The sequence below is a fragment of the Ambystoma mexicanum genome, chromosome 9 (assembly GCF_040938575.1).
Source record: "Ambystoma mexicanum isolate Mex_15411 chromosome 9, UKY_AmexF1_1, whole genome shotgun sequence".
Lineage (NCBI taxonomy): Eukaryota > Metazoa > Chordata > Amphibia > Caudata > Ambystomatidae > Ambystoma > Ambystoma mexicanum.
In genome coordinates, this window is record NC_090931.1 from 1,331,228,707 (window position 1) to 1,331,247,630 (window position 18,924).

Consider the following 18,924-nt stretch of genomic DNA (forward strand, 5'->3'; position numbering starts at 1 on the left):
GAGTGCTACCATCCTTATAACTGTGAAATGCATCCAGCTAGTATAGGTAGCCAGTTAAGGAAGGTTCAGCTTAGATTTATAGTAACAACAAACAGTTCCAAGCGTATTCCAACAAGTTGAAAAAATAGTTCAAATATAGTGAAAGATATCAAATATTTACCTGCCGTACCAAGAAAGAAGAACAGGAATAGAAAGGATTGTGACAAGGAGACAGCAATGTATAGTAAATATCCTTTTGGACAATGCTGTTTTCCTTTCTATATTATTTTACCAAAAATAGTCTTATCGCTGTGAGAATTATGGAACAGAAATGTTCTGGGCAGTAGTTGTGAGGAGGAATATTGTAGTGAGATTATTAGTAGATAAATTAAATCTTCCGTGTCTCTGAATGTTTTAGTGCATTAGGAAAGTTTCATGTTGAACGAAGACCAGCTCTTTTTTTTTTTCTTCCCTTAACAAAGCTTTGTGGAGTATGCTGTTACGCGCCGGCACCAGAGCCGGCGATTTTGAAGAGGGAGGGCCGACCAGGCCGCAGCGGGCGCGTCACAATAGGCGTGATGCCGGCACTTACTTCAGAGATGGCAGATGGCGGCTGCAGCGGTCGTCAGGGCTGGAATGCCGGAGCTCGCCACGCAGCGAGGAAGAAAGGGGAACAGCGCCGAGTTCTTATCAGCTGTCTCAGCAAGCGGACTGGTCCATGGCACTGAGGAGAGAAGGTAAGTAAAGCAGCGGGAAATGTGAATAAATGCTTTATATATTTCTATGTGGGACAGAGCTACCAGGCTACACGGCCATCTTCTTTGGCGTCAAGTAACACCCCCCAGCGGTACCTTCTTTTTCTTCATTATTAACTGAAATAGCCCATATGCAAAATCTGACCATTGTTCAGGGTTTCGTCTCAAAATACTGTTTGTGAGGCCATCTGGTCCCGGTGCTCTATATGTACTCAGTTTAATAATTAAACACAAGATGTCATTTTTTCAAATTTCCATGACCATGGGCAGTGTGAGTGCCAATCTTAAAATCCCCCGAGGCATTTGCACTGAAGAGAGATTGGAAGTGATCAACCCAGGTTTCTTCGGCAACCCCCGTCATCTGCACTGCATCTTGGGTTACCCCCCAGGCATTGATTAATTCCTAGGTTAATTGGGAATTTGCCCTGTCTGGGGCAAGGCGAACTGCGCCTTGCTGTGCCGGCACTGCCTGAGGCTGCAGGACTGCATTCCCCCTCTGATCTGCTGGCCCAGGAACAGGATCAGATGTAGCATAGTGTGACCCTGCATGCGTAACCACCAAAGGCGGACCTACCAACACTGACATCCCCATTGAGGGTTCTACCCCTGGTGCAGGTGGGTTGGACAGTACAGAATCCCTCCCAGAAACACTTACCTGCGACGGCACATAGGTCTCATCATTCAAATCGACACCTGAATAGAGCTCGGTGGAGGTGCACCCAGAGACACCCCTTGAGATGATGGCCTGCAGCAAGTGTGAGTTCTCACCCACCACCACACCACGTCCCTCACTGGTGCCCGGTCGGGCCTGAGACCCCTTCTGGGTCTGCACCATCTCCACAACCCCAGCAGTATCAAGTGCGTCATCCCCTGCAAAGACATGAAAGAAAAGAAATGGGAACAGGCATTAGCAACATGGAACACAATGAGGGCTGAGAAGCAACAGAAACAGAACTTCATTGACACACACGTTTTCAGCGTCAGTTCTGATTCAAACTGAGATCTTGGTTGTTTGAATGGCAATCTCCAGTTTTTGTACTGTTGTTTTCTTTGTTTTAATTTCTGTTCTCTGCTTATCCTTGGGAGTTTCTTCAGTTCTCTGATGTCATGTCTAAATTGTTTCCTAGCCTCCACCAGATCGTTATTGTAGCTATGTTTATGGGCATATTCAGGGTTCCCTTACCTGATTTGTTCCATCACAAATTGAGCTAGTAAAGGTGTATACTCCTGGTTACCCTCACAGTCAAGATGACCTTCAGGCCATTGTTTTGTTAGCTTGACAACTTCTCCTGTGGTGACTGCTAGTGTATTTCTTCCTTCTGATGCGGACACTTTTATACTAAGTATCAAGATCCCTGCTGGAGGGAATCTTTTCCAACATAGTGTCAATAGGGAATGGTCACTAGATGTCATTCTGGTGATGGCCAGGGAGGTCACTTCCTGCTGGACATTTGAGGATACAACAAAATAATCAAGAACGTTCTTAGCTTGGCCACTGTGCCACGTATGATTAGCAGGAATATCACCCTTTGTTTGTTCGTTCAGCAAGTGAAGATCTTTGGCGTCCATTTCCATCAGCAATCTGCTAACTCTTTCATTGTAGTCGTAGCCTTGGCATTTTTTTTACCTGGTGGCATAGATTCATTTCCACAGCATCTTATATTTAAATCTTCGGAAGGTATAGTATAAACAATGTTTCTTTCGACTCTCACTGAGTCAATTAGATTGGTAATGCAAAATACAAAATCTGCCTCTTTGATTTTTGCAGGTTTCCAACACACATTCAATAATTGAACCAGCTTTCACCGCCACCCTTCAGGTTTCCGGATTTCCAGTATTAACATTTGTATCGAGGCATTTGGATTATGATGTTCTAAAATACGGATATCTTGGCCCATTTTAATTAGTGACAGCAGGCCCAAATGGGGTCTGCCCTTTGGCCCTTTTATCGCTGGGTTTAGGAAGCTTAAAAAGCCATCACATAGGGGTGATTCTCTCAACCAACATTCTTGGAAGCTCAAAATGTTGTGGGCCTTCAAGTCAATGGCCCTCATTACGACCCTGGCGGAAAGCGGCTGACCGGAGCGCCACAGCGGAAATAGCGTTTCCGCCATTGCACGAAGGAGCAAAGTGCGGCCCATTCCGACCCATCGGGCACGAGCACCACGGCATGGCGGAAGTGCAAAGTCCGCGATGGCGGAAATGACCCCAAAACGGCCCACACCGCCGCCGTACGGCGCCCTAGGTGCAATACCGCCACCCCTCTTAGCGGTCACCGCAGTGTGCGCCTCCCGGAAAGTACGGTGGCCGGAAATATACGGAAACGGAAGTAAAAACATGGGCCCGGAACGGGAAACATCCCGGCGCACACCTATAAATACACTAAAACCACACAACCACTAAAATCACTACCCTGAAACACACCCCAACCCGTCAACCACCCTAGCGAAACCAAGAATAATGGGAAAAGCAGCGAAGAAAGCGTGCGACCGCAAGCGGCAAGTCCACTTCTCCCGCGAGGAACTCACCGTGCTAACAGAGACCCTCCAGGAGAATGCTGCCGTCGTCTTTTGCACGCAAATGACCAGGACGGCACTCGCCAACAAGAAGGCCATATGGGCTCTGGTGGCACAGCGGGTAAGTGCGGTGGGGACCGCACCCCGCACCCCACAGCAATGCCGCAAGCGATGGGACGACCTGCGGATACGCGTCCGCAGCATACTCTCTGCCAACCGCAACATTGCCACAGCCACCGGGGGAGGTCCTGAATCACCCATCAAGTTGACCCCCTGGGAAGAAATCTGTGCCTCCACCATCGGAATGGAGAGCATAGAGGGAGTCGGAGGGATGGAGAAAGGAGTGCAGACATCCGAAGATTCAGGTAGGTGGGCCAGATAAAACAATGCCAAATCCACACAGTCCATCCATGTGAAGTACCATGCGTCCACATAGTGCAACAGAAACACATGTCCAGGAGAACGTCCACACACATCGGCCTGCAAGCGCACGTTAAAACCCACAATAAATACATAAATAATTAAAAACCCCTAATACACGCACTACACGTGCAGCAGGCACACCCTAACTGCAGGCTGCCAGACAACTGCACCCTCACTCCACACACAAATCAAAGCACCTCCAAGGCCCCGACCCAAATCACCCTCAGGTACCACCCCAATGCATGTGATACAATGCCATTCCAATTCCCACAGACCCATCAATAACCCTCGCCCTCCTTTACTCCACCACAGGGTCCTATCCAAACGACGAGCTACAGGACACCCCTACCAGCACACCTGCAAAGAGGGCCAAGACCAACGGCCAGAGACCCTCCACCTCAGCTGCACGCATCAAGACACGGCAGCAGCACAAATCAGGTGGCAGCACAGAGGAGGGAACATCAACAGGCACCCCAGCAGCCAGCATGCCCACAACACCACCACCACAGGTCCCCCCAATGGATGCCACAGAAGGTACTGCCTCTGGTGGCAGCAGCACCATAGGTGACACCCCATTGATGGCAGCATGCTCGGACACAGAAAACGGGGATGCCGAAGTCAGATCCATCCATGACCTGTCCCAATCCCCCTGTCTGTTCCATCCCGTACAACAAGAGGATACCACGCAGGGGCACCCACCAGACGACGACTGGCCATCCCCCCCAAGCCCTGTGGCAAGGCAACATGAGGACAACAGCCCCTCTGTGACACCCCCGCAAATGGCCATGGGCCAGCAGAGGCAACAGTCCCTGGACAAGTTAATCGAACAACAGCAGCAACTGGCCACACTCCTCAAGGACCATGCCGATGAATGTGGGGGCACTAAGGCAGACATAGAAACATCAACTGAGACACTTAGGGCAGAAATAGAGAGAGGTACAGAGACGCTAAGGGCACAAATGGAGAGAAGCACCGAGAGCCTGAGGGGGGAACTGCATGCGACGTCCAAAGACGTATGTGCCGAACTTGCCGCAGTGCGCCGTGTGCTCACTGAGCTCTCGCAAACCCTTAGGGACATGCATGGACGTGAGCAGGCAGACACATCATCCGTTGCAAGTTCCGTCCAGGGCAGCCCCCAACGTAGATCTGGAAGGAACCTGCGCTCCACAGGCAGGGGTGCCCCTGATACCCGCAGAGGGGGCTTGCAATAGCGACAGCCCACCGACAATGAGCATCTCTGGACACTGGTGTTCGGGGGGGAGGTAGGAGGGTGGAGGGGGTGTGTTGGGCTCACTTGGGTGGCGGGTCGATAGGGTGTTCAACATGATATCACATATGCCATAAAAAGTGCACGATCAACCAATGAGAAGTGTGGACATTGATCTTTGTGTACTAGGCCATCATAGGCGCACAGTCCATATTGTGCATGTCCCAGACACACGCAGTGCCACGAGTCCCGTGTCCATGTATCAGCCACCAGGCGTGAGTGCTAGAAGCATGCATCTATGAGATGCTGACGAATGTCACGGGCCTCCGGTGCCTCGCAGACTCCATGAGGTGCTGCCACATCCCCACCCTCATCATGACCATCATCAGGTGCTTGCAGTTCTGCGTCAGGGGGCATGGGCACATTTCTACGTACGCACATGTTGTGGAGCATGACACATGCCATCACCATCTTTGCAACCTTCTCATGGCGGTACAGGAGTGCCCCGCCAGACCTGCTGAGGCAGCGGAAACGAGTCTTCAGTAGGCCGAATGCCTGTTCAATGACTACACGGGTACGTGAGTGGGCATGGTTGTAGTCCTCCTCATGCTGGTCCCGTGGGTTCCGGACTGGTGTGAGGAGCCATCTCTTCAGTGGATATCCAGCATCACCTGTATGTGGACGAGAAACGTATGATGTGGAATGCCATTGATACGTACGCACACCCCCCCCCCTTCCTGGCAGGTCAATGCCAATTCACATACCCCACATCATCATGCATGTAATGAGACTCACCGAGTAGCCAGGATCTGTTCCCTGCGTGTCGCTCCATGTAGCGTGGTATTGTAGAGTTCCTCAAGACCATAGAATCATGGGTTGATCCAGGGAATCGGGCACAACAATGTGTAATGATCCTGTTGGAGTCACACACCATCTGTACATTCAGGGAATGAAATTGTTTTCGGTTGCGGTACTGGGCCTCCATGGCATGTGGGACGACCAATTCAACATGGGTGCAGTCGATGGCACCAATGCAACCCGGTATGCCGGCAAGTGCATGGAATCCCACTTTTGTGTTGGTAATTTCCTGCTCCGAGCGTGGTAGAGAGATGTAGTCGTCTGCGTGCTGCAGGAGGGCATCGAGCACTTGCAATAGTGTCCGTGAGAACAGTGGCTGAGAAATGCCATGCAACTGTCCGACTGTGTGCTGGTAGGTGCCTGTGGCCAGGAAGTGGAGTACAGACACCACCTTCAGTAGGGTTGGGATGGCGGTTGGGCTATCTATCATGCTGACAAGGTCAGCCTTTGTCATGTCCACAATGGCGGCTATGGTGTCCCGGTCCAAACGGTAGAGGGTGTGGATCTGCTCATCAGTGAGGTTGAACGGATGTGCTCGGAGGCGTGGGATTGCGGGCTGCCTGCGTGGTGGTAGTGGCTGTGCTGGTGGGCCTTGCTGGCCCTGCCTTGGCCTCCTCCTCCTCCTGCGTCTCCTCCGTGCGGCCGGTTGTAGTTGGTGTTCGTCTTCTTCTTGGAGTTGGAGCACTTGCAGTGCTATCAGGTCCCCCAGGGCCAACATCGCGAGTCCTGCCGGTAGCATTTCGGTGTGGTTGTGGGAGGAGACTGGCTGTGCAATTTATGTGTTTTCAGGCTGTATGGCCTCCACCTGTGGTGATTGATTCCACCTGTGCAAACTGCTCTCCCCTTTGGCCGAGCACGTCCCGCGCACAACGCTGCAATTCGGGGAATTGTATCTTGCTATTACGATCATGTATTAGTACCCGATGGCCGTGTAAGATTGGTTGATATGTTCATTCTGCTGTGGTCCCATTGTTTCACATACTATCTGTGCAGTCGCGATCTGACTTGTGAGGGGTCAGTGGAACGTAGTACTCGAGTAACGGTGGGCCCTCATGCATCACTGTACCGAGTTGCAACGACGGGCGGGGCGTCCCATTCGTGGGTGAAGGCAGTTGCCATTTTCACACACAGCCGCACTCGATGGAATAATTAGTGATTTCAAACGGCCACAGATGCCTTTTCGACGTGATGTTGCAAATGAGGAATTCGAGGGGCGGCGCTTTCGGTTTCCAGCTAGCGCCGAGGAGATGCCCACAGGTCTGACTGCAAATGTAACGTTCTATTGTTCTATGTCCTTGGGACAGGGGCCATGGCGGGGAAGCAATGATTGATATGAATAGTTGGGGATGCGCAATAGCTACGTGGGCGATGAGGCCGTCCGTTCCCAAATACATGTTACTTCACAACACTGGATTTACGGGCTGGGGCACTGTGGATTTAGCAGGCTGCATAACGCACAGACTCAATGGATGTTTCTAATGTTATGTGAGTAATTATGCAGGCATTTTGATCCCGGGATGAGGGAATGATGGATGGATGCATGGGCAGGTGATTTGATACAGAGTTTGCCATGTACAGGGCTTCTTGGGATCTATCCGCCTCCCCTACGCTATGTGATGCAGGGCTGCCATAGTGGGACCATCGTCCATCTGGCCTTGTTGAGCCCTCCCTGTCTCGAGGCGCCCTCAGACACTTGTGTCCATGCACGTTAACATTCCCATCTGATGGAATCTGTTTTGACAGGCGCATGCACAGGTACACTCGTTTGTGATGGTGTTTGCACCTCGATATAGATGGTTATGAGTCGCAAGTGGTTTTGGGGTGGTGATGATCCTTTTGGTTGGGCTAGCATGCATATGGCTGTGGATTTCGTGTGATCATTGAAGTGAGTAGTTGGAATGTAGTTCTGATGGCCATTCTGTTCTTTTTGTTTTCTTTTGGTTGACAGGTATCTCCTCCCCTTTTGCCACTGCCATCTGTATGCCACTCCTGCAGATGGCTTTTACTCCCGACACCTGCTGCTTCGTGTGAATCAGTGGAGCAGCATTATGATCTTATGGGACGATCGCCAATGGGCCACATGCCCTTACGCAGTACTGGTGGCTCGGTGCAACATTTCGGCCTTTCAGCTGGACTAGTGCCTCCCCATTGGGACGGCCCTGCGGTTCTGTGCGCTTCCATGTAGCCTTTTCGTACGTGAATGTGGCTCTGTGTACCATGGGGGTACAGGGCGACACACAGGTAGTGGCTGGTCATTTCTTGCGGAAGCAGCCCACAATGGTGAATGGTGTTTTGGAGTTCATGGCCTGATGGCTGTATGGGCTTGGTGATTTTGATGTGCATTAAATTTCTATTCTGATTTGGCCCGTGTAGCGTTCTTCTTTGCAAGTGATGTGGCATATGCCTATTTGGGGGGCGATGTATTGTGAGGAGATCTGCACTGGGTTCCAGCTTCGGAGTTTGGTTGCGTGGTACTGTACTGGGCGCGTTTGCCTACGGAGCCCGTGAGGTCAGGGATGGGGGCTGCCAATATGACAGTTTGAATGTTGTCATGCTCAGGGGCGGGGGATTGGGTTTTGTGTAACAGATGCCGGTCGGCCAGGTGGACTGGTGGAATGATGTGATTTTCGGAATGTTGGTGGTCACTGGTGCCTGTGTTTGCGTGCGTTTCTTGGTGGGGGACTGTGGTCATGTCCATTGGGATGGCTTCTGTATTCGTGCCATCTGTGCCCTGCAGCTCCCATTGGCCCCTCTTGTGTTTCTTTTGTTCGTTGGCATGCATGGGTGACTTGTACATTTCACTGGTTGCATTGTGGCTTCATTGCACCTACGGGGAGTTGTACTTTGTGGGCAGGGAGCGGTGTACAGGCACTCAGTGGGGCCGTTTACGGTTGATTCGCGATGCCGTACTTCTCGCCATGGCGGAATGGTACATTGCGCCATGCCTGATGGCGTTAGGTACATGTCCGCTTGGGTCGGAATTGGCGTACCGTTGCACCATGGTGGTGTTTGCGGTTTGGCATGGCGCGCGCGCGCGTGCTTGGTGCAGTTAGCGTTGGCGTTCACTTCGGTGTCGCTAATGGTTTCGTACTTTGCGGTGACGGGTCATAATCGCACCGAGCGCTATTCGATGGCGGTATTGCATTTCCGCCATCGTTTTTCGATTTCCGCCAGGGTCGTAATGAGGGCCAATGTCCTTATTTGTGAACAAGTGCTGGAAGCCCCTTGTATTCCAGTATCCTATTCACAGATCCTCCAAGGTCTTTACCGTCTCACATTATGCATGATTTTCATTTATGAGTACTCCCGGTAACCAGACCCCGACATCTACTCCTTTTCCGGTGATGTGCCCTGCTGTTGATTTACTATTCTGGGCTCTTTCCTCGTGGCCATGAAGGTGACAGTCAAACAGTCGCGATCCTTGGCCCACGATCTTCGTGTTATTTCTTTAAAGACTTTTGCTGGCTTGGCTTACTTTGCAAATGATGCAATAGTTTGATTTTGTCCACGTTTCTTGATGCCGTTCTTGCTTTCACCTGTGGATGGATTTACCATATCATGGCGGGTCTGCCCTGCATAGTTTGATCAATTTCTTTTAAATCGAAACCTAAGGGTCTTAACATTTCAGCTGCTTCGCGTGAAATATTTGTAATCAAATTTGTTCTGAGGTGCAATAGAACCCACTCCATTCGTGGTATTTCCTTAACAAATTGCATCACTAAGATGTCGTCCGGTGTGTTGGCATGTAGGGTTTGGATGCGGTGCAGTAGAGTCATAACATTTTTTCTATTTAGAATTAAATCCTCTTCAGATTGGGTCACAAATTCTAATGATAGAATCAATTTGTTGTAGAAAGATGGTATTGTTCGCATTTCAGAATTTGATGACTTTTGTTTTTTCGAACACGTTTTTGACTTTGTCTGTTCCATTTCCCTTTAATATTCATCAACCAGCTTTCTTTTTTCGTCCACAGTTATGAATTTATTCCTCCTCTGGTTCCGATTGAATATACTGACAGGCCGATTCATGGAATTAATGTGCGCCAGGGAAACCAGCGCACAGCCATTCATGGAAGTCCGTGCGCGAGTAAAATATTGGATGTACGCTGAAAAAGTGGCGGCGCACAGGTCATCCAATGGCGTGCACCACGGCCGCTGCGAAATCGCACATAGTGCGGCGCACATCACAAAAGTAGGCGGAACACGGGGCGTAACACTCGGAATGGGGAACAGCGCGTGAAAATATGGGCGTCACGGGGGAAGTACAGGAGGCAAGTGCGCGGAACACCCACACACTCGCCAACAACTCGTATTCATGGAATCGAATAGGGCAAACCAGCGCACGGGCAAAGACGCGCACAGGGCCAAACAAGTACGCCACAAGAAAGCAGGCGGTAGCGTCCCTGCGCCTGAAATAAATGTGCGCCAAAATGTGCGCTAACAAAAAGCACCCATATACAGCTATGATGAATGATCCATACAGTGGCCCTCTAGGACAAATGAGGTGCAAAGGGCTACCGACAAACACGGACACCCGCCTTGTGAAAAATAGCGTGTGCGTGTATTACAGGGTTCGCGGGAAGTTCCACACGCGATTGGCCTGGGCACGTGTATTCCGGGGTGCGCGGGAAGTTTCACACGTGAATTTGCAGGGTACGTGTATTTCGGTGTGCGTGTGAAGTTCCACACGCAATTTCAGCAGGGTACGTGTACTCCGGGTGCGCAGCAAATTCCACACGCAAATCCAGCAGCCTACGTGTATTTCGGGGGTGCCGGGGAGTCCCACACGTGAATTGGCCGTGTGGGTCCTCCCAACTGTTCCCTCTAAACCCTCCATGGCTCCTGCAGGTGGCCCCACCACAGGGGACTACCCTGCACCCTTGCACATGTCCCGCAGGCAGCCCATCCACCATGGCCATGCCCCCCAGCCAACCCACATGTCACCTTGCACTACTGCCCACCAACGCATGTCTCCCTGCACCCCCACCCCCCAGCACTGTAGGGCACCCTCCACCAGGCCCCCACTCCTGTCCCCCTGCACCCCCACCCCCCTGCATCCAGGGGCACCCTCCACCCGGCCCCCACTCCTGTCCCCCTGCACCCCCACCCCCCTGCATCCAGGGGCACCCTCCACCAGGCCTCCACTCCTGTCTCCCTGCACCCCCACTCCCCAGCCGTGCGATTTGCCTGGGTACGTGTATTCCAGGGGTGCGCGGGTAGTCTCACACGCAATTCCATCAGGGTACGTGTATTATGGGTCCGCGTGAACTTCCACACGCGATACCAGCAGGGTACGTGTATTCCAGGGGTGCGCGGGTAGTCTCACACGCGATTCCATCAGGGTACATGTATTATGGGTCCGCGTGAACTTCCACACGCGATACCAGCAGGATACGTGTATTTCGGGGTGCGCGTGAAGTTCCACACGCAATTTCAGCAGGGTACGTGTACTCCAGGTGCGCAGAAACTTCCACACGCGAATCCAGCAGCCTACGTGTATTTCGGGGGTGCCGGGGAGTCCCACACGTGAATTGGCCGTGTGGGTCCTCCCAGCTGTTCCCTCTACACCCTCCACGGCCCCTGCAGGTGGCCCACACCACAGGGGACTACCCTGCACCCCTGCACATGTCCCGCAGGCAGCCCATCCACCATGGCCATGCCCCCCAGCCAACCCACATGTCACCTTGCACTACTGCCCACCAACGCATGTCTCCCAGCACCCCCACCCCCCAGCACTGTAGGGCACCCTTCACCAGGCCACCACTCCTGTCCCCCTGCACCCCCACCCCCCTGCATCCAGGGGCACCCTCCACCAGGCCCCCACTCCTGTCCCCCTGCACCCCCACCCCCTGCATCCAGGGGCACCCTCCACCAGGCCCCCACTCATGTCCCCCTGCACCCCCACCCCCCAGCACTGTAGGGCACCCTCCACCAGGCTCCCACTCCTGTCCCCCTGCACCCCCACCCCCCTGCATCCAGGGGCACCCTCCACCAGGCCCCCACTCCTGTCCCCCTGCACCCCCACCCCCTGCATCCAGGGGCACCCTCCACCAGGCCCCCACTCATGTCCCCCTGCACCCCCACCCCCCAGCACTGTAGGGCACCCTCCACCAGGCCACCACTCCTGTCCCCCTGCACCGTCCACCAGGCCCCCACTCCTGTCCCCCTGCACCCCCACCCTCCTGCATCCAGGGGCACCCTCCACCAGGCCCCCACTCCTGTCCCCCTGCACTCCCACCCCCCTGCATCCAGGGGCACCCTCCACCAGGCCCCCACTCCTGTCCCCCTGCACCCCCACCCCCCAGCACTGTGGGGCACCCTCCGCCAGGCCCCCACTCATGTCCCCCTGCACCCCCACCCCCAGCACTGTAGGGCACCCTCCACCAGGCCCCCACTCATGTCCCCCTGCACCCCCACCCCCTGCATCCAGGGGCACCCTCCACCAGGCCCCCACTCCTGTCCCCCTGCACCCCCACCCCCCTGCATCCAGGGGCACCCTCCACCAGGCCCCCACTCCTGTCTCCCTGCAACCACACCCCCCAGCCGTGCGATTTGCCTGGGTACGTGTATTCCAGGGGTGCGTGGGTAGTCTCACACGCGATTCCATCAGGGTACGTGTATTATGGGTCCGCGTGAACTGCCACACGCAATACCAGCAGGGTACATGTATTTTGGGGTGCACGGGAAGTTCCACACGCAAATTTGCAGGGTACGTGTATTTCGGTGTGCGCGTGAAGTTCCACACGCGACTGGGCCTGTGAGAGTGGAGTACGTGTATTCCAGGGGTGGGCGGGAATATTTACTCGCAACTGGGCCTGGGAGAGCGTGTTACGTGTATTCCTGGGGTGGGCAGGAAGATTTACACTGTCGCCTACAATGCGCCAAAAAAATAAAAGATCCAATCCTGAAGCACGTACGCCAGCATGAAGCAGGCACACGTCCCGCGCAGCATAAAAGAGTGCGCAAACAACAAACAAGCTCAGATGCCGGGATGAATATACCGTTCCTAGCAGCAGTGGCCGTGGGATACCGCAGGAGGAGGAGAAGGATAGTCAGGGCCAGAATCTTCACACCCAGAACCAGCCTATTTGGTATGCCTGATGACCAGGTGTATGGGAGGTACAGGTTTCCACCACACGTAATACCTGGTCAGTGAGTGGGAGGATGACCTCACATCACCCACCCTGTGCTCCCAAGCACTCAGCCCCCTGGAGAAGGTCCTCAATGTACTGCACTTCTTGGCTACCGGATGATTTCAGCGGACAAGTGCCATAGTGGGGGGGGTGTCACAGGCCACGCAGTCACGGTGCTTACACCAGGTGTTGGCCATCATCACTGCACGCCCATCAGTCCGCAGGCACATATACCTGCCCAGAACACCTGCAGAAAGGCAGGCTGTCAGACAGGATTTCTACAGGGTGGCACAATTCCCCAAAGTGCTAGGTGCCATTGATTGCACCCATGTGGCTCTACGTCCCCCCAGGGCATCTGAGCACATCTATAGAAACCGCAAGCACTGGCATTCCATCAACGTCCAGGTAGTATGTGATGCCAAGGGAATCATCACCTCAGTATATGCCAACTATCCAGGGTCCACCCACGATAGCTTCATTTACAGGATGTCAACCCTAAACCGGGACATGGAAGCTGGGCGGCATGGCGATGCATGGCTGCTTGGTGAGTAGAAATGCCACAGCACACGCATGCATGACAGATACAGAGTAATGCCAATACCCCACTAATGATCCCCATCACCACCTCCCCAGGGGACAGTGCCTACCCTCTGAGCACACACATGATGACGCCAATTCGGAACCCATCACGCCTCCCAAGGTAAGATACAACACAGCCCATATTGAAACACGGGGCATAGTGGAGCGCACATTCGGAGTGCTCAAGTCACGCTTTCACTCCCTTGACCGTTCTGGTGGGCAGCTGTTATACGCTCCCCCAGTAGTGTGCAGGATCATAGTGGCAGCATGTGTCCTGCACAATGTTGCAACACGCCGGGGCCTGGCTGTGGACATGGTGGTGCCCCCACATCCCCAACCACATGCACGCCCGCTGCGCCTGGCAGGGGAAAGGGCACGGGGTGAGGCAGCCCGTACGCAGCTGGTGGCTAATTACTTCACATAGAAAGCACACCCCTGTGGAGTGCACACAGCCCTGGCACATACCATCTGACAATCAATGATGACTCAATCTGACAATTCTGATGAATTAAGGGACAGTCAACTGTCAGAACCATAGCAGCCTGAGATTGTTCACCTGGAAGTGGCACAATGTGTGCATCCCTACCTACACAAACACCACCAATGCAGTGTCATCAAAAGACACACTTCCATGCAGCAAAAATGAATACCCACTTGCAAAATACAACATGAGAACAGTGCCATGTCACCCAACCCCTCCCTGGCACGGCCACACAACACACCATGGCATGTCATGCAATGTGAGAGCAAACAAATTAATCCCCACAACATGCCCCAAGTGTCACCAACTACAGTGTCCCTAATGGAAACTGGCCACACATGAAATGCTCACAGTAATGCAGGACCAACAACACACATTACCAAATACTTACCAATAATACCAATCACCTACACAACCTCCAACCTACCATAAACATGACAGTACGGACTTAAAAAATTGGTAGCCTCAGTACCTGATAATGCCAGCACTTCGAACACTTCAAACTATACAGTGTTAGCGCCACGCAAGAGTGTAGGTGCACTGCTTACAACATGGACTCCAGTTCCAAAGTAGACCGCCTTGTGAAGACATGAGAAATGGACCTGCAAATTAGGAGGATGAGATGGATGCAGAGGCACATATCAATACACCATGCAGTGTACAATACAACCACAATATGCACTAGGAATGTATACACAGTATTGACTACAGACTGCCCACACATCATATGGGAGTCCAACGTCACCGTGTAAATCAATGTCACTTGGGCACACCCTTTGCAAGCCCATGGAAACGGGAAGCACAAGGGGTGTGTGTCACACAAACCCAAGCATCTGACCCAAATTCAGGACAAGCCTGCATGTGGCCAGCCACAATACAGCGTATGCCCTCGGGAGCCACACAAGGCAACACACTGTCAAAAAAATCAAGATAAAAAAAAAAAAATAAAAAAAAAAAAACAAAAAAAAAAAAAATGGCCATGAATGGGCCCGGGAGGGGGAGGGGGTGGTGTTTTGCCACCCAGGAGGTCCGAGGACAGGGTGCACACCAAAACCCACCTGTGTGGATCTTGCGGAAAAAAAACACCTCCATGGGCTCATGGCCTGCACGGCTACCCTATTGTGGGAGAATCGCTGCTGTCGCTCTCCTCACCCTCTGCAGCTGCATCAGGAGGTGGTGGCACTATGGGAGGCAGCCCACGCAAAGCCCTAGCCTGGTCCTCCATGGCAGCAAGCATGCGGGTGTGGAAGGTCTGGTTCTGGAGGATAATTGTGCCTAGGTCCCCATGCAACAACTGACGGGATGCCCAGACCTCCACCCTAGTTGCCTGCATCTCAGCTGAGAGCGTACGTGTGAGCCGCTCCAGCTGCTGTTCTGTCCTCGTGTTAGCTGAAGCCTCAAGCTCAACCAGAGTTGCCCTGAGCTGATGGAGTTCCACCCTCAAGGCTTCCCTGTGGCCCTGGGGCTCAATAGAAATGGCTTCCCGCTGAGTCTCCAGTGCCGCCTGCCTGTCCCTGTCGGACGCCAACATGTCCTCCCTGTGTGACTGGCTAATGGAGTCTGTTGCCTGCTGTAGTTGTTCAATTAGCCTTTCTTGGGGTACAATGGAAGTGGCCACCCTATCCATGGCCTGAGCCATCATCTCAGTTGATGCTGCCTGTTGGTTTGCCATACCATATATGGATTGCTCCCATGCGGTATTGCCAGGTGGCGTACGGCCACCGTGTCGGCGGGCACCACACCTGTCTGGGGCAAGGCGAACTGCGCCTTGCTGTGCCGGCACTGCCTGAGGCTGCAGGACTGCATTCCCCCTCTGATCTGCTGGCCCAGGAACAGGATCAGATGTAGCATAGTGTGACCCTGCATGCGTAACCACCAAAGGCGGACCTACCAACACTGACATCCCCATTGAGGGTTCTACCCCTGGTGCAGGTGGGTTGGACAGTACAGAATCCCTCCCAGAAACACTTACCTGCGACGGCACATAGGTCTCATCATTCATATCGACACCTGAATAGAGCTCGGTGGAGGTGCACCCAGAGACACCCCTTGAGATGATGGCCTGCAGCAAGTGTGAGTTCTCACCCACCACCACACCACGTCCCTCACTGGTGCCCGGTCGGGCCTGAGACCCCTTCTGGGTATGCACCATCTCCACAACCCCAGCAGTATCAAGTGCGTCATCCCCTGCAAAGACATGAAAGAAAAGAAATGGGAACAGGCATTAGCAACATGGAACACAATGAGGGCTGAGAAGCAACAGAAACAGAACTTCATTGACACATGTACCACATGACTATAACCCTCCCATGCATGCACTGTCACTGCGTATGAAGGGGAGGCAAATGGCACACATTGATGACACCAAGATGGAAGACCAACAAGTTTGCTAGCATGCTGCCTAGCAGTGCCATCACACATTGGCCTGTGATTGGCATGTCCAATACACATACATGACACATGCCATCACACAGATGGCATGTACCCTAGCCATGTCACACATGTGACAATAGGACTGAGAAATGCCTAGTGAAAGTGGTGGAATGCAGACAATCAGCCTGAATGAACACAGAATAACATGCAACTATGTTGTGGCAAGATGACAATTCAAGGGCAACTGGCCTGAGGTTGGGCTGAATGTCTACTGTTGCCAGAAGGGATACTGCAACACCCAAATCCTGGTGCGCAGAATGTATTGGATGAAGCACATGGGTTACCCAAACCACTCAGGCACACACCCCCTCACCTGGCACTCAATCAGAAGCACTCACACACACACCATGCACATGGATGACACACACATGCATGTGCACTCACCGGACAATGCCTCGTAATCTGGCAGGTCTCCCACACCTTGGATCTGTTCCTCTGTGACGTAGATCCCAGCAACATACTCACGTGGAGTGAGTTCTATGTCCTCTGCCGGAGACCCACCTCCAGTCACTAGAGTTGCGGCATGACTTGAGCCTGCGCATAAGGTAATTCCAGCGCTTGTAGCAATCATTAGCTGTGCGCCTCATGAATCCAAGGGCACTTATGAGTTCCGCAATGGTCTGCCAGTGTGCCTGACGTTGTGCAGGTGTGGTCTTGCATCCTGCAGTAATCACCATTTCGCTGTCATGTGCGGACACATACTCCACAAGTGCATCAAGTTCGACCTGATTGAAGCTGGGCTTCCTTGGTGGGCCGGACTGTGTAGCCGTGTCTGGGGCATCAGCCTGTACTGGGCGAGCACCATTCCTCTTCCGCTTGGAAGGTGGTGGTGATACTGAGTGTCCTACGCCGCTCTGGACACTAGGGGCAGGAGCCCCGATGGACTGTGGACTAGGAGTGTGGGAATGAACGCTCACCATGGGACTTGGTGCAGGCATTAGCTGAAGTGTGATGTAGTCAGGGGGAACGTCAGCAAGATGGACTAGGACCGACACTGTCCTGGCTGGGACACTCAGAGCTGGGGTGGATGGAGCCGCAGCTGCCCCTGCAGCCTCCCCACCCTGCCTACTCGGGGCAGTAGATGACATAGCTGCCCCTGATCCACGTGGGCTGGTGACACCAATGTGCACCGCCACACTTAGCCTAGACCTGCTGACCTGGAAGTCAGCCATGGAGTCACCCAGTGCCAGGTCTGGTGCCACAATGGGCTGGTCCAACAAGGGCTGAGCAGGGATGGTGTCAGCCACGTTACCCTCAACCAGGGGGGGGGGGGCATGAGTGTCCCTGACTGGTCACCCACACATGGGGGATTAGGGGCACCCTGCAAGTCCTGGCCACGTCCCCTACCGTATCCACCACGGCCACCTCTTGTGGCTCGTCCACCTTTGCCACCCTTACCGCGTGCTTGCCTCCCAACCATGGCACTGATGTTGTTGTGCATATGGGAGTTGCAGTAAACTATTGTCCTGGGCAATTGGGGGTCAAAGGGGTAGGGCACTAGATGGAATTCGTACCCTAGTGCTCTAGCAAGGCTGTATGTGACCCCTGGGGGAAGATGACGGGTCACGCAATGCACAGGCACCCCGAAAAAGGGAGATAATGTGCACGCAACCCCTCCTAGACCACGTGCATGGAAAAAAAAACCTGCACTACGCTGTGGCACCCAGAAACACAAAAATGAACCTATGCGTGTCACACGCAGCCTAGACTGACCTCTGAAGGGGTAGGCAACACACGGGGCAAGCACAGATGTCAAATACGTGCGCGACTCACCGTCTGCCAGGAAAAATCACGTGAAAAATACGGGCGTGTGCGCGTTAGCAACACCCCCGCCAAAAGAAGAATCGTACGCTGTCTGAGGAGACAGGCCAACAGGAGAAGTGAACGCTGTTTGAGGAAACAGGCCCAGGAAAAAGACAAGAAGACAAAAAGCTGTCAGAGGTAACAGGGAGTACGAACTTGGAACGCCGTGAAGTAAATCGCGTGTGAACCGACAAGAAGTACAGATTTCACCCACTCGCTCTCCACGAAAAGCACGTACAAGGAAATGGCAATCTATACGTACATTTTAAACATGCCCACACGTCCAGCGTCACTTCCGCGTGTACGCGTTAAGGCCCCATCCTCCAATTACACAAGCTGACACTTTGACGTGCAGTCATTGGACGTGTAACATGCACCCGTGAACAGGGAAATGCCCGCGCACGCACGTCACAGATGCGCATATGCGCTGGTGGCCTTTGGGCAAATGAATTTGCGTACGTGTGCTGACACGCTTACGCGCTAAGGCCCTTTCCTCGAATTACATGCAGACATGCTGGATTTTCACGTGCCAAATCACTCCGTATCAAGCTGGCCACGCGTAAGCACACGGAAGACCATGCTCCTGCCCAGAAGGCCAAATGACTGCCCCCCAGAACCCCGAGCACGCTCCCACCTGCCATTTGCTGCTGCCTGATTGCCTACTGCCCACGTGCCCTGCCATTTGCTGCCTGCACATCAGCCAGGGGTGCTGTTGCTGTGAGCACCCCTGCTGGAACCGAAGACTCCCGACTGGGATT

At 53.4% G+C, this 18,924-nt stretch overlaps 1 long non-coding RNA gene across 1 annotated transcript in view; it reads right to left on the minus strand.

Moving 5' to 3' along the window:
• Positions 1–353: 353 nt before the first annotated feature.
• LOC138489113 (uncharacterized) overlaps positions 354–18,924 on the minus strand; it is a 33,431-nt gene continuing 14,860 nt past the window's right edge. Inside the window, exons 2-3 of the long non-coding RNA XR_011274754.1 lie at positions 1,390–1,604; positions 354–703 (exon numbers count right to left, since the gene is read on the minus strand). This is a non-coding gene — a long non-coding RNA (uncharacterized lncRNA). The remainder of the gene's footprint in view (positions 704–1,389; positions 1,605–18,924) is intronic.